We start from the raw sequence: 21,490 nt of genomic DNA, 5'->3' as shown, positions 1-21,490 counted from the left end.
CTCTGAACAAGCGCGTGTGATAGTGCTTCTCTACAGCCAGAACTTCCGTGTCGGCGAATTTTATTACATGGTCGGTCTCATTCAGTGCGTGCTCTGCCACGGCCGATTTCTCCACCTGCCCCAACCTGCAATGTCGCTTATGCTCTTTGATCCTGGTGTTAATGGATCGTCCAGTCATTCCGACATAAACTTTTCCGCATGTGCATGGTATGCGGTATATTCCCGACATTGCAAGTGGGTCTCTTTTCTCCTTCGCCGATCTAAGACACTCTTTGATCTTCCTTGTCGGTTTGAAAATCGTCTTTACGCCATGTTTGCGCATCCCGAGAACTATACCTATGGAGGACATCATTGCCAACACCGAAGCAGCCATTCGTACCCTTCCTTGTGAAAGGGCAGAGGAAATACGCACGGAAACAGCCAGGATACTGCGCCGAGCAAAACCACCAGCTTGCAACCTGAAGAAAGAAGAGGTACAAGCCATTAAGAATCTCAACGCCGACAAGAGTATATTGGTACTGCCTGCCGATAAGGGGAATGCGACCGTCGTAATGAAGACCGAAGATTATGAGCAAAAGATCCGAGACCTATTAGATCCGACGACGTACCGAAAACTAAGCGCAGATCCGACGCAACGTATCACACGGAATACGAATCGATTAATCAAGGCGTCTTCTCTGCCGGCGGACATACAGAGAAACCTGCGCAACACAGAAGCCCTACCACCTCGGCTGTATGGATTACCCAAGATCCATAAGAACAACGTTCCACTGAGACCGATAGTTAGCGCTCCTGGATCACCGACATATAAACTGGCAAAACACTTGGCCTCTCTGCTCCAGCCACACGTGGGGAAGACCGACACATACATTAAGGACTCAGGACATTTCATTGAGAAGCTGAAGAAACTGAAACTTGCACCAAACGACATCCTGGTCAGCTTTGATGTTGTTTCGTTATTTACGAAAGTGCCACTCAGTGACGCTCTGGAGCACATCGGTTCCATTTTTCCGCTAGACATCAGAAAGCTCTTCCATGCATGTCTCACCACGAGCTATTTCACGTGGAATGGCGATTTCTACGAACAGCTGGAAGGCGTCGCCATCGGTAGTCCTCTCAGTCCAGTGGTGGCCAACTTCTTCATGGAACAATTCGAAGCACAGGCACTGGACTCGGCGACTTACAAACCTAAGGTGTGGTACAGGTACGTCGATGATACTTTCGTGGTGTGGAGCCATGGTGAAGAACAGCTCAGTGACTTCCTAAGACACTTGAACAGCCTCCATGCCAACATAACATTTACCATGGAAGTAGAAAAGGACAAGAAACTGCCATTTCTAGATGTTCTGGTCACAAGGGACGGCGAAGATCTGGGACACAGCGTGTATCGAAAACCGACTCACACGGACCGATACCTGCACAAACTGTCAAACCACCACCCGAGCCAGAAAAGAGGCATGATTAGTACGCTCGTAACGAGAGCAGGACGAATATGTGAGCCGCAACACCTCAAACGAGAAATGCAACACCTGGAAACTGTCCTGAGGAGCAATGGTTACTCCACAAATTATATTAGAAGTGTAACAGAGCCCAACCCTCGGCGAAGTAAGGAACCGGAAAAAGAAAAAGAATTGTCGGGTACGGCCTTTCTGCCATACATTCCCAGAGTGACGGACAGAATCGGCCGTATATTGCGCAAACATGGCGTAAAGACGATTTTCAAACCGACAAGGAAGATCAAAGAGTGTCTTAGATCGGCGAAGGAGAAAAGAGACCCACTTGCAATGTCGGGAATATACCGCATACCATGCACATGCGGAAAAGTTTATGTCGGAATGACTGGACGATCCATTAACACCAGGATCAAAGAGCATAAGCGACATTGCAGGTTGGGGCAGGTGGAGAAATCGGCCGTGGCAGAGCACGCACTGAATGAGACCGACCATGTAATAAAATTCGCCGACACGGAAGTTCTGGCTGTAGAGAAGCACTATCACACGCGCTTGTTCAGAGAAGCTGTAGAAATACAAAAACACGCGAACAGTTTGAACAAGAAAGAAGAAAGCCTTAAGGTCAACGGATCCTGGCTTCCCGTACTGCAGCGAACGACCGTCGCAGGTAGCAAGAGGAGAACCGCACCGGAAATGACCGCGGAGAAGCCCTCGGACGTTGGCGCGCCAGGTACATATAGCCTGCGCCCGCGAGCTCGGCTCCAGTTCACCACCGGCAATGGAGGGTGAAGCTTTGACAATGCCAGCCACTCGTGCTGGCGAAACGTCAGAAAAATCATTAGATGAACGTCGGCCGAAGAACCCGAGACAGAAGCCAATAGGCAGTTTGTCAACAAGTGGCCACGAAAGCCTCAACAATTTTGAATTTTACAAGTGTCATGACTGTCACTGAAGCATCGGCCTGGAACAGTTTTGTCGCTGTTGTAAAATGTTTTTTGGGCAATCATAAAGCTCCCAATTACGAGGAACTGGTCAAAAACATGCTCACTAACTTTCAAAACTTAGGAGCTAACATGAGCATAAAATTGCACTTCCTTCACAGCCACTTGGATCGATTTCCTCGTAATCTAGGTGATTTCAGTGAGGAACAAGGAGAGCGGTTCCATCAAGATATGAAAGGAATAGAGGAAAGATATAAAGGAAGATGGGACAGGCATATGATGGCAGATTATTGCTGGAATCTGCAACGTGACTGTTCTGAAGAGACCTATAAAAGGAAAGCGTGCAGGAAGCGGTTCGTCATGGACGGAAAATGATATACTTATAGAGAAACTTTTCAATTATGTTTTACACGTGGACAAATGCCTATCAGGTTTTCATAGAAGCTATTTATAAAGATTATTTTCTTTTTTCATTGTAGTTTGTAGCGCTCGAGTTCAGTATTAGCAATTTTTTCTAATTTTTTGAATAAATCATGCATTATCTCAAAAACTAGAGCCAAACTGCATAAATGGTTGCTATATTCGTCCTCAGCACCACTAACCCATCCTAAAGCCACTCAAATATCCTTGGCAAGAAAATGAGTGTTGACCAGTGTTATTGATTACTACTCAAGTGTTTGTGATTCGTACCATGTCGGATTAAAGGAAGACATAGATGCAAATCAGATGTGGACTGCTAGCTGTTTTACCATTAGTTTCAAACAACACCCAAGTATTACGGAGATGCTTCGAGAACTCAAATGGGAATCACTGAAGGGAAGATGACGATCTTTTCCAGGAACACAACGGAGAGAGTTTAAGGAACTGCCATTCCAAGCTGATTGCAGAACGATTCTACTGCCGACAACATACATATCGCGTAAGGACCACGAAGATAAGGTACGAAAGGCCAGAGCATATGCGGAGACATATAGTTAGCGTTTTTCGCTCCCTCTGTCTGCGGGTGGAGCAGGAAAGGAACGACTAGCAGTGGTACAGGGTAACATCCGCCACGCACCGTTCAGTATGTATGTATATGAATATGACGAAGTGTGGTACCCGTAGTCTAGGGGTAGCGTCTTATATTCATAATCAAAACGTCTTTGGTCCCGGGTTCGAGCCCCGCCACTGTCTATATTTTGATAAATAATCAGCATTGGCGGCCGAAGACTTCCGGCATAAGAAGTCAGCCTCATTCTGCCAACGGTCTTGTCGAAGAGGGCGGAGGAGCGGATAGAGGTTCAGGGCACTCTCTTGTCCTAGGGGTGGGAAATTGCCTCTAAAGGCGGAAGAACCAGCAATGATCAACGACATGAGGATGCAGAAGGCAAAGGATCCACTGCATTAAAGACACGTAACGTGTATCCACAGGACATGAGGCCTGTAATTGAAGAAGTGCCATGATGATCTCTCCATTGGCAAAAGATTCCGGAATAGTCCCCCATTCGAATCTCCGGGAGGGGACTGCCAAGGGACAGGTTACCATGAGAAAAAGATTGAATAATCAACGAAAGGATAACGTTCTACGAGTCGGGGCGTGGAATGTCAGAAGCTTGAACGTGGTAGGCAAGCTAGAAAATCTGAAAAGGGAATTGCAAAGGCTCAATCTGGATATAGTAGGGGTCAGTGAAGTGAAGTGGAAGGAAGACAAGGATTTCTGGTCAGATGAGTATCGGGTAATATCAACAACAGCACAAAATGGTATAACAGGTGTAGGATTCGTTATGAATAGGAAGGTAGGGCAGAGGGTGTGTTACTGTGAACAGTTCAGTGACCGGGTTGTTCTAATCGGAATCGACAGCAGACCAACACCGACAACGATAGCTCAGGTATACATGCCGACGTCGCAAGCTGAAGATGAACAGATAGAGAAAGTGTATGAGGATATTGAAAGGGTAAAGCAGTATGTAAAGGAGGACGAAAATCTAATAGTAATGGGCTTCTGGAATGCAGTTGTAGGGGAAGGAATAGAAAGAAAGGTTACAGGAGAATATGGGCTTGTGACAAGGAATGAAAGAGGAGAAAGACTAATTGAGTTCTGTATCAAGTTTCAGCTAGTAATAGCGAATACCCTGTTCAAGAATCACAAGAAGAGGAGGTATACTTGGAAAAGGCCGGGAGATACGGGAAGATTTCAATTAGATTACACCATGGTCAGACAGAGATTCCGAAATCAGACACTGGATTGTAAGGCGTACCCAGGAGCAGATATAGACTCAGATCACAATATAGTAGGGATGAAGAGTATGCTGAGGTTCAATACGCACAGAAGTATGATACGGAAGTACTAAGGAATGACGAGATACGTTTGAAGTTCTCTAACGCTATAGATACAGCAATAAGGAGTAGCGCAGTAGGCAGTACAGTTGAAGAGGAATGGACATCTCTAAAAAGGGCCATCACAGAAGTTGGGAAGGAAAACATAGGTGCAAAGAAGGTAGCTGCGAAGAAACCATGGATAACAGAAGAAATACTTCAGTTGATTGATGAAAGGAGGAATTACAAACATGTTCCGGGAAAATAACGAATACAGAAATACAAGTCGCTGAGGAATGAAATAAATAGGAAGTGCAGGGACGCTAAGACGAAATGGCTGCAGGAAAAATGTGAGGACATCGAAAAAGATATGATTGTCGGAAGGACAGACTCAGCATGCAGGAAAGTCAAAACAACCTTTGGTGACATTAAAAGCAACGGTGGTAACATTAAGAGTGCAACGGGAATTCCACTGTTAAATGCAGAGGAGAGAGCAGATAGGTGGAAAGAATACATTCAAAGCCTCTGTGAGGGTGAAGATTTGTCTGATGTAATAGAAGAAGAAACAGGAGTCGATTTAGAAGAGATACGGGATCCAGTATTAGAATCGGAATTTAAAAGAGCTTTGGAGGACTTACGGTCAAATAAGGCAGAAGGGATAGATAACATTCCATCAGAATTTCTAAAAATCATTGGGGGAAGTGGCAACAAAACGACTATTCACGTTGGTGTGTAGAATATATGAGTCTGTCGATATACCATCAGACTTTCAGAAAAGCATCATCCACACAATTCCGAAGACGGCAAGGGGTGACAAGTGACAATTATCGCACCATCAGGTTAACAGCTCATGCATCGAAGCTGCTTACAAGAATAATATATGAAGAATGGAAAAGAAAATTGAGAGTGTGCTAGGTGACGATCAGTTTGGCTTTAGGAAAAGTCAAGGGACGAGAGAGGCAATTCTGACGTTACGGCTAATAATGGAAGCAACGCTAAAGAAAAATCAAGACACGTTCATAGGATTTGTCGACCTGGAAAAAGCGTTCGAGAATATAAAATGGAGCAAGCTGTTCGAGATTCTGAAAAAAGTTGGGGTAAAAAATAGGGAGAGACGGGTCATATTCAATACGTACAACAACCAAGAGGGAATAATAAGAGTGGACAATCAAGAACGAAGTGTTCGTATTAAGAAGGGTGTAAGACAAGGCTGTAGCCTTTCGCCCCTACTCTTCAATCTGTACATCGAGGAAGCAATGATGGAAATAAAAGAGAGGTCCAAGAGTGGAATTAAAATACAAGGTGAAAGAATATCAATGATATGATTCGCTGATGACATTGCTATCCTGAGTGAAAGTGAAGAAGAATTAAATGATCTGCTGAACGGAATGAACAGTCTAATGAGTACGCAGTATGGTTTCAGAGTAAATCGGAGAAAGACGAGGGTAATGAGAAGTAGTAGAAATGAGAACAGCGAGAAAGTTAACATCAGGATTGATGGTCACGAAGTCAATGAAGTTAAGGAATTCTGCTACCTAGGCAGTAAAATAACCAATGACGGACAGAGCAAGGAGGACATCAAAAGCAGACTCGCTATGGCAAAAAAGGCATTTCTGGCCAAGAGAAGTCTACTAATATCAAATACCCGCCTTAATTTGAGGAAGACATTTCTGTGTATGTACGTCTGGAGTACAGCATTGTATGGTAGTGAAACATGGACTGTGGGAAAACCGGAAGAGAAGAAAATCGAAGCATTTGAGATGTGGTGCTATAGACGAACGTTGAAAATTAGCTGGACTGAAAAGGTAAGGAATGAGGAGGTTCTACCCAGAATCGGAGAGGAAAGGAATATGTGGAAAACACTGATAAGGAGAAGGGACAGGATGATAGGACATCTGCTAAGACATGAGGGAATGACTTCCATGGTACTAGAAGGAGCTGTAGAGGGCAAAAACAGTAGAGGAAGACAGAGATTGGAATACGTCTAGCAAATTATCGAGGACGTAGGTTGCAAGTGCTACTCTGAGATGAAGAGGTTAGCACAGGAAAGGAATTCGTGGCGGGCCGCATCAAACCAGTCAGTAGACTGATGACAAAAAAAAAAAAAAAAATGTGTACTGATACTGTCGTTTGGACACGATTTGCTGCAACATGTGAGTTTCATATGGTCTGAATTTGTGAGCAGACATACCTAAAATGATGAACTACCTGCCGCATTAGTTGTCAATCGAATGACCTTGCATTTGAAGGAGTTGTGCCTTCTTCCGGCAGTGTATTCGGAGCAGTGCGTCATTCCTCTCACTTCAGTGTGATCGCAGTTGTAGGGAGAGAGACAAATGAGACTGCTGGTAAGACAGAAGTAGCAGCAGACTGTGGAGATAAGCAACCGCGGGGGATTCGCCGCATGGCCCTAATGGTGCCGGGGTCGCTCGGGGAATCCCTTCGTCTGCGTGACATGTACGGAAGAGTGGATCGCGATGCGGGCCCTGCCGGAGGTATCGCCGTCAGGTCGGGGCGCACAGCGGCGGCGCCGGCGCTATCAAATATCGATCAGCGTCGGCCGGGCCGGCGATCCTTGTGAGGCAACATCAATCACCCACGCCCGGTCGGACGCAAATCCCCGCAGCGCGTTGCGGCTCCGCTGGGCCCGCCTCAGCCACCGATGAACCCAGCAAGTGGCGCCGCTTACACGGTGCACGCCGGCGCGCCCCCTACCGCCCACGGATCAGGCGCAGACCGGCAGTGCTGGCGAAGAACACTCGCGACGAACGCACACGCACAGCGGTTCTGCACCCAGCACGATAACGAGTGTAAGTGCACATCCTTCTGTTAGTGACTGATGATGCTATACTGAACAATATTACATCTGTACGTACATCATATGCAGACTTATAGTTGTAGCTATGACCAGTCGTATGTTTTTGTGTGGCAAGTGCAAGCCATTGATGATTATTTACCCCTAGCAGCAGGCCAGGTGCCAAAGAATTTGTCGTAGTAACTAGACTCCCCGAGGGTGCTACACCATAGGGATAGTTTGAACCTTCGGCTCGACGCCATTGTGGTGGTAGGGATGTGTAGGGTGACGCGTATTGTTGTTTGTAAGGACACACATCGAAAATTACATACACAGACGAGCCAAAACATCATCACCATCTGCTTAATAGCTTGTTTCTCCGTCTTTAGAACGGAATACATCTCTGATCCTGCGTATCAGGGATCCGATAGTTTGTTGGCACATTTGTGGAGGAATGAGGCAGTAGGTGTCTTCTCGCAGGATATGTAACTCGGGTAAATAACGGGCTACTGATTTTCGTACGCGGTGATGATGCCAAGGGCGACCCAGAAGGGATCTGTAGGATTCACATCACATGAATTTGCTCCTTAAATCACTATAGCACGGTCCTAGCTGCGAGACACCAACAGTTATACTGTTTGAAGATGACGTCGCAGACGAGGAGGATATCAAGCATGAAGGGACACAGGCGTTTCGCGGCTGATAGTATGTCTTCGATTACTACCACAGTTCACATGCAAGCGCAGCACAATGTCTCGCATAACGTAACACTGCTCCCCTCAACCTGCATCCGAGGCGCGCTGCACGGTTGCAGCCGCCGTTCACCTCGACGACGGCGTTCGTGGAGACGACAATCGGCCTAGTGTAGCACAAATGTGATTCACGCGAAGAGCCGACACGTTTACATTTATCGACGGTTGAATTCGATGATCTCGTAATCACTGCAGTCGTGACTGACGATGTCGTTGGGTCAACATGTGAACTCGGAGGAGTGGTCTGCTGCGGATCTCCAAGTTTCGGTGCTCTTCGAAACATTTGTGCGTGCACCAGCATTGTGATCTTTCGGCAAAGACACCACAGATCAACACTGTTCTACTTTGTAGAGCAGACAAACCTCCGAAACCCACGTTCAGTGTAAAGTCCTCGACATCCAACCATTTAACGCCTAGTGTCAGTTTCACGGTCCTACATCACTCCGTAGACGCTCCCGACATGGCACGTGTTTAACTTTCGACCAGCTTCCCCGTTTTTGAGATACTTGTTCGCATGCTGTGCATGCCTTTGTGAAAATCGCTTAGCTCAATGAATTTTCCCATTTGCAACCCATATCTCCGCGAGGGTAGTCCCCCGTCCGTGTCTGCTCTGGTTACGTACTTTTCTTAGCGCGTCACGTGCCCGCAACGCCACTAGGTGGCATCCAGCGTCGTAAGTCGGAACATCATGACCACTGCAAAGTGGTCATAATGTTCTGGCTTACGTATATTTATTGGTGCATACATACTGTATTTGTCAGTCATAACTAGTCTTTCTAGTGGACATGATGAAAAATGGTGAAGAGTTGTGCAGCGTTTAATTGCACGAATAACTGGAAGGCAACCAATAGTACCTTTCACAGTAAAATGGATATGTTTAAATGTTTTACATTATGAATTTTCAGACACAGTACTTACGTTTTCAGAAGGGATACATCACTGACTTTACGTTCGTTTTTTAGCAGAAGCTGCTATTTTTTGTAGTACACGAGGCTCGAAAATACATCTCAGTTCAAAAATTTGGAGCAGTAGACTACGACATGTTACACCTGGCACTCTTGCTACCACAATAAGCACCATTTAGCTGTCAACAAATTTCTTATAGTAAAATAAACAGATAAACAGTGACTAGTTGTCGTTTCTTGATACATGAAATTGGTAGATTATAGATACGCACTCAAGTGAGATGTTACATTTGTGGGATAACTCAATGAGAGGTGCGCTATAATGCAAGACGCATACGTTTTGTACCACAATGGCCAGTGACGCTCCTTTGAAATTGTCCGCTGTTCAGAGTAGACCACGGTGTGGGCTGAGGGGCTTTGTGACGTGTCGAAGTGCGGACGTAAACGGGTAAGTCTATATCGGACGTGAAAGGGTGGCTCTATATCGATCAAGCAAAAAAAAAAAAAAAATTACAGTAGTGAAGTCTGGGACGTGTCTATGAGAAGAATGTTCGACGCATGGAGAAACAAAAAAATTGATGGGTATACACAAGAAGATGAGACCTACATTATTATTTGCACTTCTGTTCGCTATATCCTCTATGTGTCTCCAGTGTGTCAGAAAACGAATGCTTGTAAATTATAAGGCAAACAGAAGAACTACACGTATCGGTGGATTGAGCGGCTCCACGACTAACATGTACTGTGGTGAGGCTGCAGGGTGCAACCCTGTGAGTCGTGAATGTAAGAAATTGTGTGTCGTGTCGAATTAGTTCGCCACCCAACCCAGTAAACATTAAAGAGCTGTAACTACCGAGTACTTGGGCGTGGTTCGGTACCAAGTTCCAAAAAATAGCATTTCAACGAAAAAAAGCAATTTGTTTACTAGAAAATGTACTGGTATTTCTTTGGAGTAGCCTTAGTAAGTCAGTAGAACTTCAATAAATGGAAGCAAAAGTACAAAAAACCTTTAGAATTAGAAATGTTTTGTAGATTGACTCTCACATAGAAGGTAACAGTATTGGCCACTTTTTACAATGCTATTTATTTATTTAAATAGCGCCGTTACCGGCTTCCAATCGACAGTTACATATTGAGACAGGTAGTTCACGTTATATGCATTTTATATTACCTTCCACTTTTTTTTCCCCCAACTGATGAGATTTCCTTGGGTGGTGGTGCCGATGAAAAATCCGCGCCATTACGTTCCAGTGCAGACTTCGTGTGATCATGCAGCAGCAAAAACAGTATGATGCATAATCTGAAGCACGACTCACACAGCAAGAAGTTTCACTACACGGTGAACTGTATGTAGGTATTGACGTTTGCTGCGTAAAAAAAAGTGGCTATATTTAACACCTGCAAATTGTGTTAGAAATTTGAGAAAGCTTTATCCACGGATATGTGTCGTGTTTTCTAAATATCTTGTACTCAACAGCTGTGTACTGATACCCTAGGGATACTGATAAATTAACATGTTTATATTGTAATTCAGCTGCCCCTAATAAAGCTGTTCCATGCGGCCCACATTGCATCTGTATATGGATAGGCGCCACCAACATCATCCATGTACTAAGTTCCTTTTCAGAACTTTGGACAACTGTTTACAAACGTAATCATACCGTAAAAAACTTAAGTGTGAACTGGCCTTGAGTGGACAGTATTGTTTGACCTAGGTATACCGTCCTTTCGCCATATTTATCCAAGTGTTTCCAATCTCTCTTCGAGTACAAAGTGGTCGAGTCCTAAAGATTTTAGGTTTCTCTGTATGTTTATTGCCCCTATAGTGCTTAATCTCCCATACTTCTGCCATACATGGCCAAGAGTCTCCAATATTTGATTGCGTCAGTAGGTTCTAACTCAGCCCTGGTACACTAGCTCACTAACGGATTTCCATCGCTTTTGAGTCAAAACTTATCCAGAACCTTCCTTTTTGTATCTACTAGAACCCAATATTCAGCTCTAACTCACTTTTTTCTCACAAAAGGTGAATGTAAGATAACGAATTTGATGTTTTTAAGTCATCACAGGAAAGTAAATAAAATGAATTCTGGTGAACGAAAGAAATTTTTATAATTTGTAATTACTGTACGATAATGCATGTGTTTTATTTTTCAAAACTTATCTTTCATCAACAAGAGGACTCATTGCTTGCTTGTTTAGTTCAACTGTGTATATTTCGTGTTTTTCACTTGGAATCATACTAATTCTTCTGTACTTTTCGCTATTGTTAAACAAAAAATTTTGTAATCTTCTAAGCTGATTCTATTTTTGACATTTCACTTCTTAATTGCATTACATATTATCTCTATTTTATCACCCACTTTAGAAATAAACAATTATGCTTTCACACCACTAAATGCTTTCATTATTTTTCCACTGCATTCATATTTCACTTTTCCTACATTCGGAATACCAAAAATATTATCTTCACAGTAATCAGTAGTATCAAATTTAACAAATGTCTATTTCATATCCTCATGGAAATGTTCAATGTGTATTTTCTAGACATAACTCTTTTATCTTGATAACACAATTCTATATTTTCTACATATTTTAGTTTATCACTCTGTAGTGAAAAACATATATTAGTTCTTTACATAAATCAAGTATACTCATTTCAACATAGACTGGTTCATCAAATCTGATTTTGGTCTTATTCATATGAAGAGCAGCAAAATTTAAATTAAATATCGTTCTTGCTTGATGTTTGGCTTTGCTATAAATATCCTCCTCAGATCCCGCGTGTCGTATACGACACACCAAATTGGTGAACTTTGTTTAGCCACAGCTCCGATGTAACGCCAGAGACACATGTCTAAGTTGTTTCCCAGACGTTTGCGAGATGTCAGCATTGATTCCTGTGAGTTTTAGCGGTCTGGCGCGTAAAGTGACGAGTGTGAGCTTTGTTTCCTGAGTGCATGCGTGAAAAGGCGGACAAAATGATGTCGAGATATTGTAAGTACCCATCTATGTAAAGTTATTTACATTTTGTGTTACCTTAACGCGCATAATGTTTGACGCAAATACTAATGCTCGGTATGTGAGCATTTTAAAACCACGAAATAATATTTTTCACTGTTCTACAAAAGGCTTTGTACACGTGTGTTGGATAGGACACATCAGATTCTCAAAAAAACCAATCAAAAAATTTTTTAAAGAACAACGTTTCCTTGCTAATATCAACCATAACATCAAATAAAACGCAATTTTTTTTTAGCAAAATTAAATTTAGAGGGTAGAGGATCTGAGGAGGTTAAATCACATCTTTCACCACCTGACACAAAATTTATATCAACTCTATTTCTGATATTTACCATTGTTTACTGAAAGCTTTCTCACTACCATTTTTGACTCTACTTCTTATTTCTGCATTTAAATGTACATACTTCATCAATCAATCTGATCGTTTAAATTTTAAAACTATGTATTTTTGTTAATTTAATTCCTAATGATAAATACTGCTTAAAATTTATGTAATGAACTACATATTTAATTTGGTTTCCAAAAGCAGTTAGCAATTTGCTTTGTTTAGTCCCAGAGACAATTGTTCTTTAAATACATAAGAAAATCACTTCACATTTCTTTGAGCTACCTCAGTTTCAATAACTTTTTATTTTCCTATCTCTTAACCTTTTTAATTCTAGCTCGTTTTGCACTATTATAATGTTGTATTTGTGTCTACAATGGATGTTGAAATTAAAGTGTCTGCTACAAACAAAAAGAAATATTCTATGATGGAGCTACTTGGGGAATAAAACAAAACACACTACCAAGAGATTTGGCATATGGTTCCTTACAGAAAATTTTAATAATAATAATATTGTTACAAATGTTGTAGATATTATTTACACAAAAGGAGAACAAAAATTAGAGCAATAACCAATTACAGAACCATTCGACGATAATATTATGGTTAGTTAAAATTGGAGATTTAATAGTCTGTACACAAGATGTAGGCATAAAAATATTATAGAGACGATTTTCCACAAGAAGAAGCTGTAGAAGAGCACAACAGTGGTCGAATTTACCAAAGAAGATTTAATTTTTGACTGTTGTTTTGTTTGTTTCATTCAAAAAAAGGAGATTCACTATGACTGATAAATTCTAAATTTCTTTCTCTTATGTTTATCTTTTAATCTCATCGTGTCTTATTTTTTTATAGGGCTACATTTCCTTTACCTTTTCAACAGCACCTTTTTCTCCTCTTCATATTTATTCATTACAGCTTCAATTTCCGGTTCACTTAATGTAAAGTAATTGTGTATTGTATGTTGAACCAGTGACTTAGATACGACAAGACGGTTCGCGCCGCCATACCCCTCAGTGTTTCACAAACCCACAACAAGGCACAGCAGTCCATCCACTGCACCGCCACCCCACAGTGAATCCTGCGTTAGTGTGCAGTTTGGCCCCCAGGGACCTCCAGGAACATCTCATACCAGCTGAGTGTTGCCCCAAATGTTTGCGTGGTAGAGTAAGCAGTGTTTGCGCAGCAATCGCAGACATAGTGTACCTGATGCGGAATAAGGGGCCAGCCAGCATTCGCCAAGGCAGATAGAAAACCGCCTTAAAAACCATCCACAGACTGGCCAGCACACCGGACTTGACACTAATCTGCCGGACGGATTAGTGCTGGGGACCAGCATGCCTTCCCAACCAGAAAGTAGTGCATTAGACCACACGGCTAATCGGGTGGGCATGTCTCAGTAAGTTTATTCTGCTTACAGTAATTAATCTTTCGTAAACAACGAGTTTAACAGAAGACATGAAAAATGAAAATGACATACATGGCTGTAACATTCCGGTTTATATCCTAATGAACTGATTAATATATGACTCGCCTTGTTACTGTGCTAAACTAACTTCATGAACAGAATTTGTAGAGTAGGTGTAAGATGTCTCTGTACTTTTTTTTCTCTTTTTTGCTCCCCGACATTCTGACAATGTGCTTCACATCTCCTGAGCGAACGCCCGCAAATAGACCCCACCCATTAAGCGAATTGTAGCGTGCGAGAGTAATTACGCAACTTAATGCTCCACACATACAGTCAGTAATAGACACGGGTGGACTGTGTTTAAAGAGTTACCGTAATACACTTTTTTTTACCTTCTCATTCAGCACACGAAAGAGTGGAGCGGGCTTTTCGAGATCCAGCCTTTTGAAGAGTCGTGGTACTATTCAGCCAATTATCCGACAAGTGGATAGTGGGACAGACAGGACATCCCTATGGGAAACAAATGTGAAGGACTTAGCAGTTACGGTATTTACCTTACAACCAACGGAAACCTCCCGAAAAGCTTGATCGATATCGGGGGATTGGAACCTCATTCATTTATTTCCGTGACATCGTCCTTCGTTGAGCACGTTATCACAGCCAGAAAATAAAGTGTTGTTTATGTGTAAAGTCCATGTGTGTTATATGTGTGTGTATGTTTTAATGAATGAAGTGAAGTGTTGTGTGTGCAACGAAACTGAGTCTAAATAATAGTCTGTTCATTAAAGGGCAGCAGTCGCCTACAAAACTGGAAAGGGATTATATAGAATTTCATGCCCAAACCCAAGAATGCAAGTACTATTACTCTAGGATATTTACATTTGTAAAGTAAATTTCCTGATTACGTAAGCGCAGTTGTTCCCGGCTTTAGCTAAATGTTTTAAAACAGCAACTCCGCCAAAAGGGACCGAAAATTTACCACCTATACCCCACGAGGGCCGCCGAATGACTTGTCAATTTCGCGAGACCCATATCTCTCTACATAATGGTCAGCCAATTACGCATATCATTGCAAGCAGTTAATGGGACATTAAAATGGCTACATGCAGCTACTAACACGCCTCTGAAAGATGTAGCTTCCTTCCAGAGCCTATAAAAAATTTATATTCAACTCGTGTAGGGTAAAAACTGCCATCCTAGAGAAAACCACTCACCCTTGAGGCAGCCTCTCATATGTCGACACCAGTATATTTACGAGGATTATGGATAGCTCAAAGCATATTCTTCATGATGAAAAAAGCCTCCTTACACCAGTCACTGGACTGGTTTCTTTTATTTGGGGGCAGGAACAAAGAACGAGGTTATCGGTCCCTTTCGATTAGGGAAGGATGGGGAAGGAAGTCGGCCGTGCCCTTTCACAGGAACCTATATTATGCCTGAAGCGATTTAGGAAAATCACCTAAAACCTAAATCCGGATCGATTTGCTACTGGAAATCGGTTATAATATAATGGAAGCAACTTTAAGAGCAAATAGACACGACCAGGGATTGACGCTACTCATGGTTATAAATTCTAAAGCGAATTGTCTATACAGTGGTAAAACGACTGACATAATCTGATTTGAAGGAAGATTTGTTTGGACGCTTTTCGAATTCGAGTCTCTGCTCCATCCTTAATAACCTCCTCGTCAACAGAAAATTAAACCCAAGTTCTTCTTGCACTTCTTCTACTCCTTCTTCCTTCAACATTGCGAAATCCGACAGCATTTGTTGAGTTACAAACAATTTTAGACCAAAATTGACTGGAATACACTTTTTGAAAACTGTAGTTAGTGGGTACACAATAAAGAGAACGAAAATTTATCTAAACGGAAGTTGCGGGATACGAAATATATGATTAAGAAGGGACTGACAGTGGATTGTAGATCATCATCCACATTATTCAATCTACATGCTTACCAGACAATCAAGGGAACTAAGGAAAAATAACAGTAGTGAATCGACGTTGTGGTAGAAGTAATATCGGAAGGGAATCATTGCTCTGGTTGAATTAACAAACACTTGAAGGTTTTCCTTTGACACTGTAGTTGTATCGGATAAGGACTTAGAGCAATAAAACAAAATGGGTACTGTTAGGGACGAGTTTACTAGAGCGACATGAAGAAAGGAAAAGCTATGGTTACATAATGTATTCGAGTTGTGTCAGATACCGCTGAATCAATTAAATTATAAACTAAACACCGAAGAATTTAGAAGAATTTAAGTATTTGGGGGAAAAACTAGCACGTTCAGTTTAAGATTTCAGAGTCAGTTCTGAAAGTATTTAATTCGAGTTCAGTCTTGTTTGGATGAGAAATATGAGTAATGAATGGTACAGACAAGAAGAGGAAACAGTGTCTGCAAATGCTTCACTGCAGAAGAGTGGAAAATATTAGTTGTGTAGATCAAGCTACCAATGAAGAGATACTAGATCGAACTTGTGGGAGAAGGACTTTGTTGTTCAGCTTCACTAACCTAACGGAGAAGGAGACAAGTACTATCTCCAGGCGCAAAGGAACAATTAATTTAGTCATGTTGAAGACTATATGCCTGAGAGGGATGGATACAATTTTTAATATAATTTCAGTGCAGCTAAGCAGATTGCAACTGATGTACAACAGTGTAGTAGTTACGTGGATATAGTATTGTAGAAGTCATACTACTACTTATGACTAGAATAACACCGACGTATTACTTTAAATTCGATTACGCAAATAGCCGTCCTGACAAGAGAGCACCCGCCACCTTTGTTTACAGTAAAATGTTTAAGGTTCTTGGCATGAGATAATGGATTGAAAATTGAAATATAGCTATCTCATCCGAGATGCCTATTTACTACGCATAACATGGATAATCAAAGGAATAATATAGTTAGATCGGGACAGGAAATGATGGAACCTGTAATATTTTCCTGATGGAAGACATGGTTGGGGTGCTGCGGCCACAATACGGCGCCAGCGACGTGTGTCACTAGATCACCTTCTCTGAAAAACTGGTGCAAATAGTTTTCTGAGGCTGTGATTGGTTTTGGTTTTGTTTTGCTTCAGGGTGGATTGTTTAATCGTTCGGTTAGCGCTTAAGCTGCCCTGGTTCGAGTTGCCATCCTGTTACGTGAGTACAAATCTTAGCTGCCTGTCTCACCTTACCTTATGTTTGAGTTACCTTCCCAAGCCGACCCTTAGCACACTTTCTGAGAACCGCTTGTCCTGGTTCGTTAGATTGTGATGTTTGTTCTAAGGATATTTGTAATATTCTAATTATTGTTGATGTGGCCTTCAGCCGAGCAATAATTTTATTTCTTTGCTGATAAGGCCTTCGGCCGTGTTACAGTAAATTTTTAAAGCCAACTTGTTTCAAAAGCAAAGTGTTTGTTAAAATGTGAGCTATTTAGAATTTTTCTTGTGAATTCTAATTCAGGGCTTCAGCCATTTGTTATTTGAAGTTATGTGTGGCCTTCAGCCGAGCAAAAATTCCACTTCTTTCGTGATAAGGCCTTCAGCCGCGTTACAGTAAGTTTTTTTAAGCAAACTCGTTTTAAAGGCAAGGGATTTCTTTTAAAAGTGCTATTTGGAATTGTTTTCCTAGCTTCTAATTCAGGCCTTCAGCCGTTTGTCGTTGAGGTTGTTGTTCGTGCCCTTTGGCCCCAAAATTGTGGAATTTTTTTCCTGTGATAAGGCCTTCAGCCGTCAAACAGTTGATTGTGTTCTTTTAAGAGATTGTTTTAAAATTTTAATTCCTTTAAATAATGTTTATGTATTTGTTGTGCAACAGAGGATAGCTGATTACAGTCTCACCCACAATCGTAACCTTATCCTGCCCCATCCTGAGAAATCTACTCTCAGAGCATGTCTCCGTGCGAGAATTGCGTCGTGGCTTGCCTCAGTCCACCAAGGGACTGGGACACGACGTGGTAAAGAGGAAGTGCGAGGAATGGAACGTTCTGCAGCAGTAAGGATAACGTTTGTGAGATATTCCACCTGGTAATCACAACTGGGGAACTCTTTTCTTTGATAGTCGCCACGGAGGAGTAAAGCTGTCAGTCAGCCTTACTAAGTTGCCATTTGGGCGTGTTGAGCATGGATAGCACATGGGAAATGGTCGCTCGAGTAGATGCCAGAAAGAACGGATCACTCAATACGATGGGCAAGCTGGACAGTGTAGAAGGATAGGTCCTAATGGGAACAGGCCTTGCGAGGAGTCGAAGGTGGGTGCTCCAAAGCTAAGGCTGGTTAAGAAGGTCAGCCAAGAGCGCACCTCTCTGACAGGTCCTGGAGAACCTCAAAAGGGATGATGCAAATTAAAGTCATCGAGTAGCAAAAATCGGGGAGGCAGCTGCCCAATAACCTGAAGGAAGTCTGCCCTGGTGACTTCGAATGATGGAGGCACATACATGGTACAGAGGGAAAAAGTGAGACAGGGAAGGAAAAGCCAACTGCCACAGTTTGAAGATGAGTAGTCAGGGAGATGGGATGACCAGTAATGTCATCCCATATGAGCAGCATGACGCCTCCATGGGATGGAGTGCCGACCTCAGGCCGAAGGTCAAAACGATTCGGTAGGAACTGTGAAAGCTCAAAGCGGTTGTGAGGGCGCAATTTTGTTTCGTGAAGGCAGCAGAGTACATGGGGACGCAGCGTTGCTAAAAGTAGCTGTAAATCCTCTTTGTGGGACCGAAGGCCACGAACTGGAGGAGAGTCATGATGAAGAGATGTAGTGATGCCACCTCGGCAGCTGCCGAGTGAGCACCAGTGAAGAGTTGCTACTACAGGCACAGAAACAAGAGTATCCTGCTCCATGGGGTCAACAGAAGCATCAGCTTGCTTGTATGGTGGGCTTGTGGAGTCCAACGCTTAAAAACGTTTGGTGGTGGGCACTAGCGACAAAGAGGCTGGCTGGGCTAAGGTATCACGTGGCGACACTGTCGAAGAGAATCTTCGAATTGGCGAAGGTGAAGACCGTCTGCCTTTGGTGGACTTCTCCGAGCCTTTCCGATCAGAGGAAGACAATGGTGTTGTTTGGCTAGAGGGATGGAGGAAGTCTTAACGGGAGTATTCCTTCGGTCCTATCCGGCCTACTGGTTGTGTAGCTGGTGACTTCACCCCTTGGGGCAAGAGTTTGATGGCATGTTGCTTAGCTGGACGGGAGGATGGTGATGCTACCTTCACACTGGTCGATTTCACAACCTCAGAGCTTAACTGGTGGTTGCACGTCTGCGTGACCATGTATTTCATCATGCGAGGGGTAACAAGAACAGAACTATAGGTGCCGGGCTAGAGAATGCAGGGTTTTCGAATAGCCAATAACTTGCGAGCAGCTGGTTAAGGCACGTTTTCCTTCACCCAGATCTCTTTGACAGCCAACTCATAAAGATACATGGGAAAATCCAGAGAGTGCGCGGCATGGCCGCCATTTCAGTTGATAAAGTGAGGAGAAGGAGGTGGACAATCGCCCGCATGCGCTTCCCTACCACTGGTGACACACTTGTCTGGGCGTCGACAAGACGTTGTAGAGTGGATGAAACGATGACACTGGTAGCAGCACTTCGGGTTTGGAATATACGGTGGGGCTCTGATAATTTCATAGCTTGCATTGATCTTGGACGGAAGAACCACTCTATCAAAGATGAGAAAAAGAGTGTGGATGGGCACTTAAGAAGAAATCTCTTATCATTACACGATCAATGACATTGACACCCTGATCAGAGATGTAAGACAGGATTCAGGCCTCAGTTAGACTATCGCACAGCCTGGTGTAAATTACTCCACGGGAAGAATTCAACGTTCTATGGGCCTCGACAAAATAACATTATAGTGGAGAGGCAGCAAAAAGTTTTGTGCTTCAGAATCAGAAGTAGTCTCCAAAAGCAAAGTGCCATTCCATAAACGAAAGCAGTATTTCACAGAGCCAGCAATTGCGTCAAGACCTCTCTGAATAATAGTAGGATATACCGTGGTGAAGGACTAACCATCTTCAGTATGTGAGACCATGAGCAACCGTGGTGCAGTGGGATGAGACTTTGCATCATTAGCCTAATTAGTTTACGTTTCGTAGACGTTGGTTGGGAAGATGATTGACTAATTTCGAGCAAGTCCCCCATGATTGCCAGCATCTCTGATGGCGCGCTCCTCCCAACTAGGGGCCTCCCTTCACGAGAGAGCGCACCCGCATTAGGTGAGTGTTCACACCTCAGGTCACACCTTCCAAACACCTAACAGAGAGACCAATCGGCAATTTGGGAAGGTTGCAGCTCAGACAATCACCCCTCCCTGGGAATGGCCTGTACCAGGGGTAAATGGAAACCCTAGCTGTTGATCTGGGGTTGGGAATTACGCGTTACACAGACATCTGTTACCCGTCAGACGCGTGGACCGGCCTTCAGGAGCGCACAGGGAGGAAGAAGAAAACGAGGAACCTCAAACGCCAAAGCGGAGTAAAGAGAGGACAAGGGAATCAAAGAAAGGAAAAGGGAGCAAAAAAGAAAGGTGAGGCTGTTCTTACGTCAGTGACAGACAATGCAGACCATTCCCAATAACATCCCAGACCTGTTCCGCAAGGGAAGGAAGAGGGATAGCAACAGGACAGACATTCAGCACGGAATGGCAAAGATTCTGAAAAGGCTGGAGCTCCGTGGTAGCCAAGCATGAACCCGCCAAAGAGTGCTCAGCCACCTGGGGAGTGGGAGTGTCATGATCAGTCACAATTCTTCAGAAGTTTCCGGGACGGAGAGCCAATTATTTCACTGAGGATAACATACTTGTTAGAATAAATGATAATTGAGGATATACGACATTACCACAGGCTCAAACACTTTGGCATTTCGTCCCATGAGAGAGAACATTATATCCTACACTACCTTTTTTAGCAGTGTAGTTCCTATAGTGTAGAATTATGTAACTTGAAAGGGGCGCATTTCATTTAACAGTCCTCTTTTTACTCAGGTTAATTTTATAAACAGTTTGAGATTACTTTTGTATCTTTTAGGTTTGTGTACCTCCGTATCCGTAATTGACAATCGGTCGTTACTGCCATTTGAATCATCGGTGGTTTCACAAGGTTAAGATTGTATTTGGAAACTTTCGATGGATTTGATAGCAGAGGGTCCATTCTGAGTGTAGAAGTGGCTTTCGACCATGCTGGGAGGTGTCTGCAGGCTGCGCACCTGTTGTAAAACACGCAGGAGAAGGAGAGACAGACGGCTTTCGAGGAATTTTAGCTTCTAGGGTGACTGTGGACAATAGCCCATGCACGGTTTCGGCACGGCTGGCACCTAGGCAAAACCGTAGAGGCCGGCTGATTTCTAAGTGACGCTCTGGTCGCGAGCTATTACATCGTACCCACTTCCTAAATATCAGCAGTTGTGGCTGTGGGAACGACAGTGTTAGAAGCTTTTGATGTTGATCTACCTACGACTCTGTGACGTCAAGAGCAGACGCCTAGCCTCCTCCCTTTTACATTATTTTGGTCAGGTGAGGCCTCAGGCTAGTTTTGGTGGAGTGTAATTTTTGATTGGATGGACACCTTGTGACGTCAGCGACACTGAGCACGTTTTCTCGCTG

The sequence above is a fragment of the Schistocerca nitens genome, chromosome 8 (genome assembly GCF_023898315.1).
Source record: "Schistocerca nitens isolate TAMUIC-IGC-003100 chromosome 8, iqSchNite1.1, whole genome shotgun sequence".
Classification (NCBI taxonomy): domain Eukaryota; kingdom Metazoa; phylum Arthropoda; class Insecta; order Orthoptera; family Acrididae; genus Schistocerca; species Schistocerca nitens.
The sequence above is the reverse complement of the archived record's forward strand: the minus strand, read 5'-3'. Positions refer to the sequence as shown.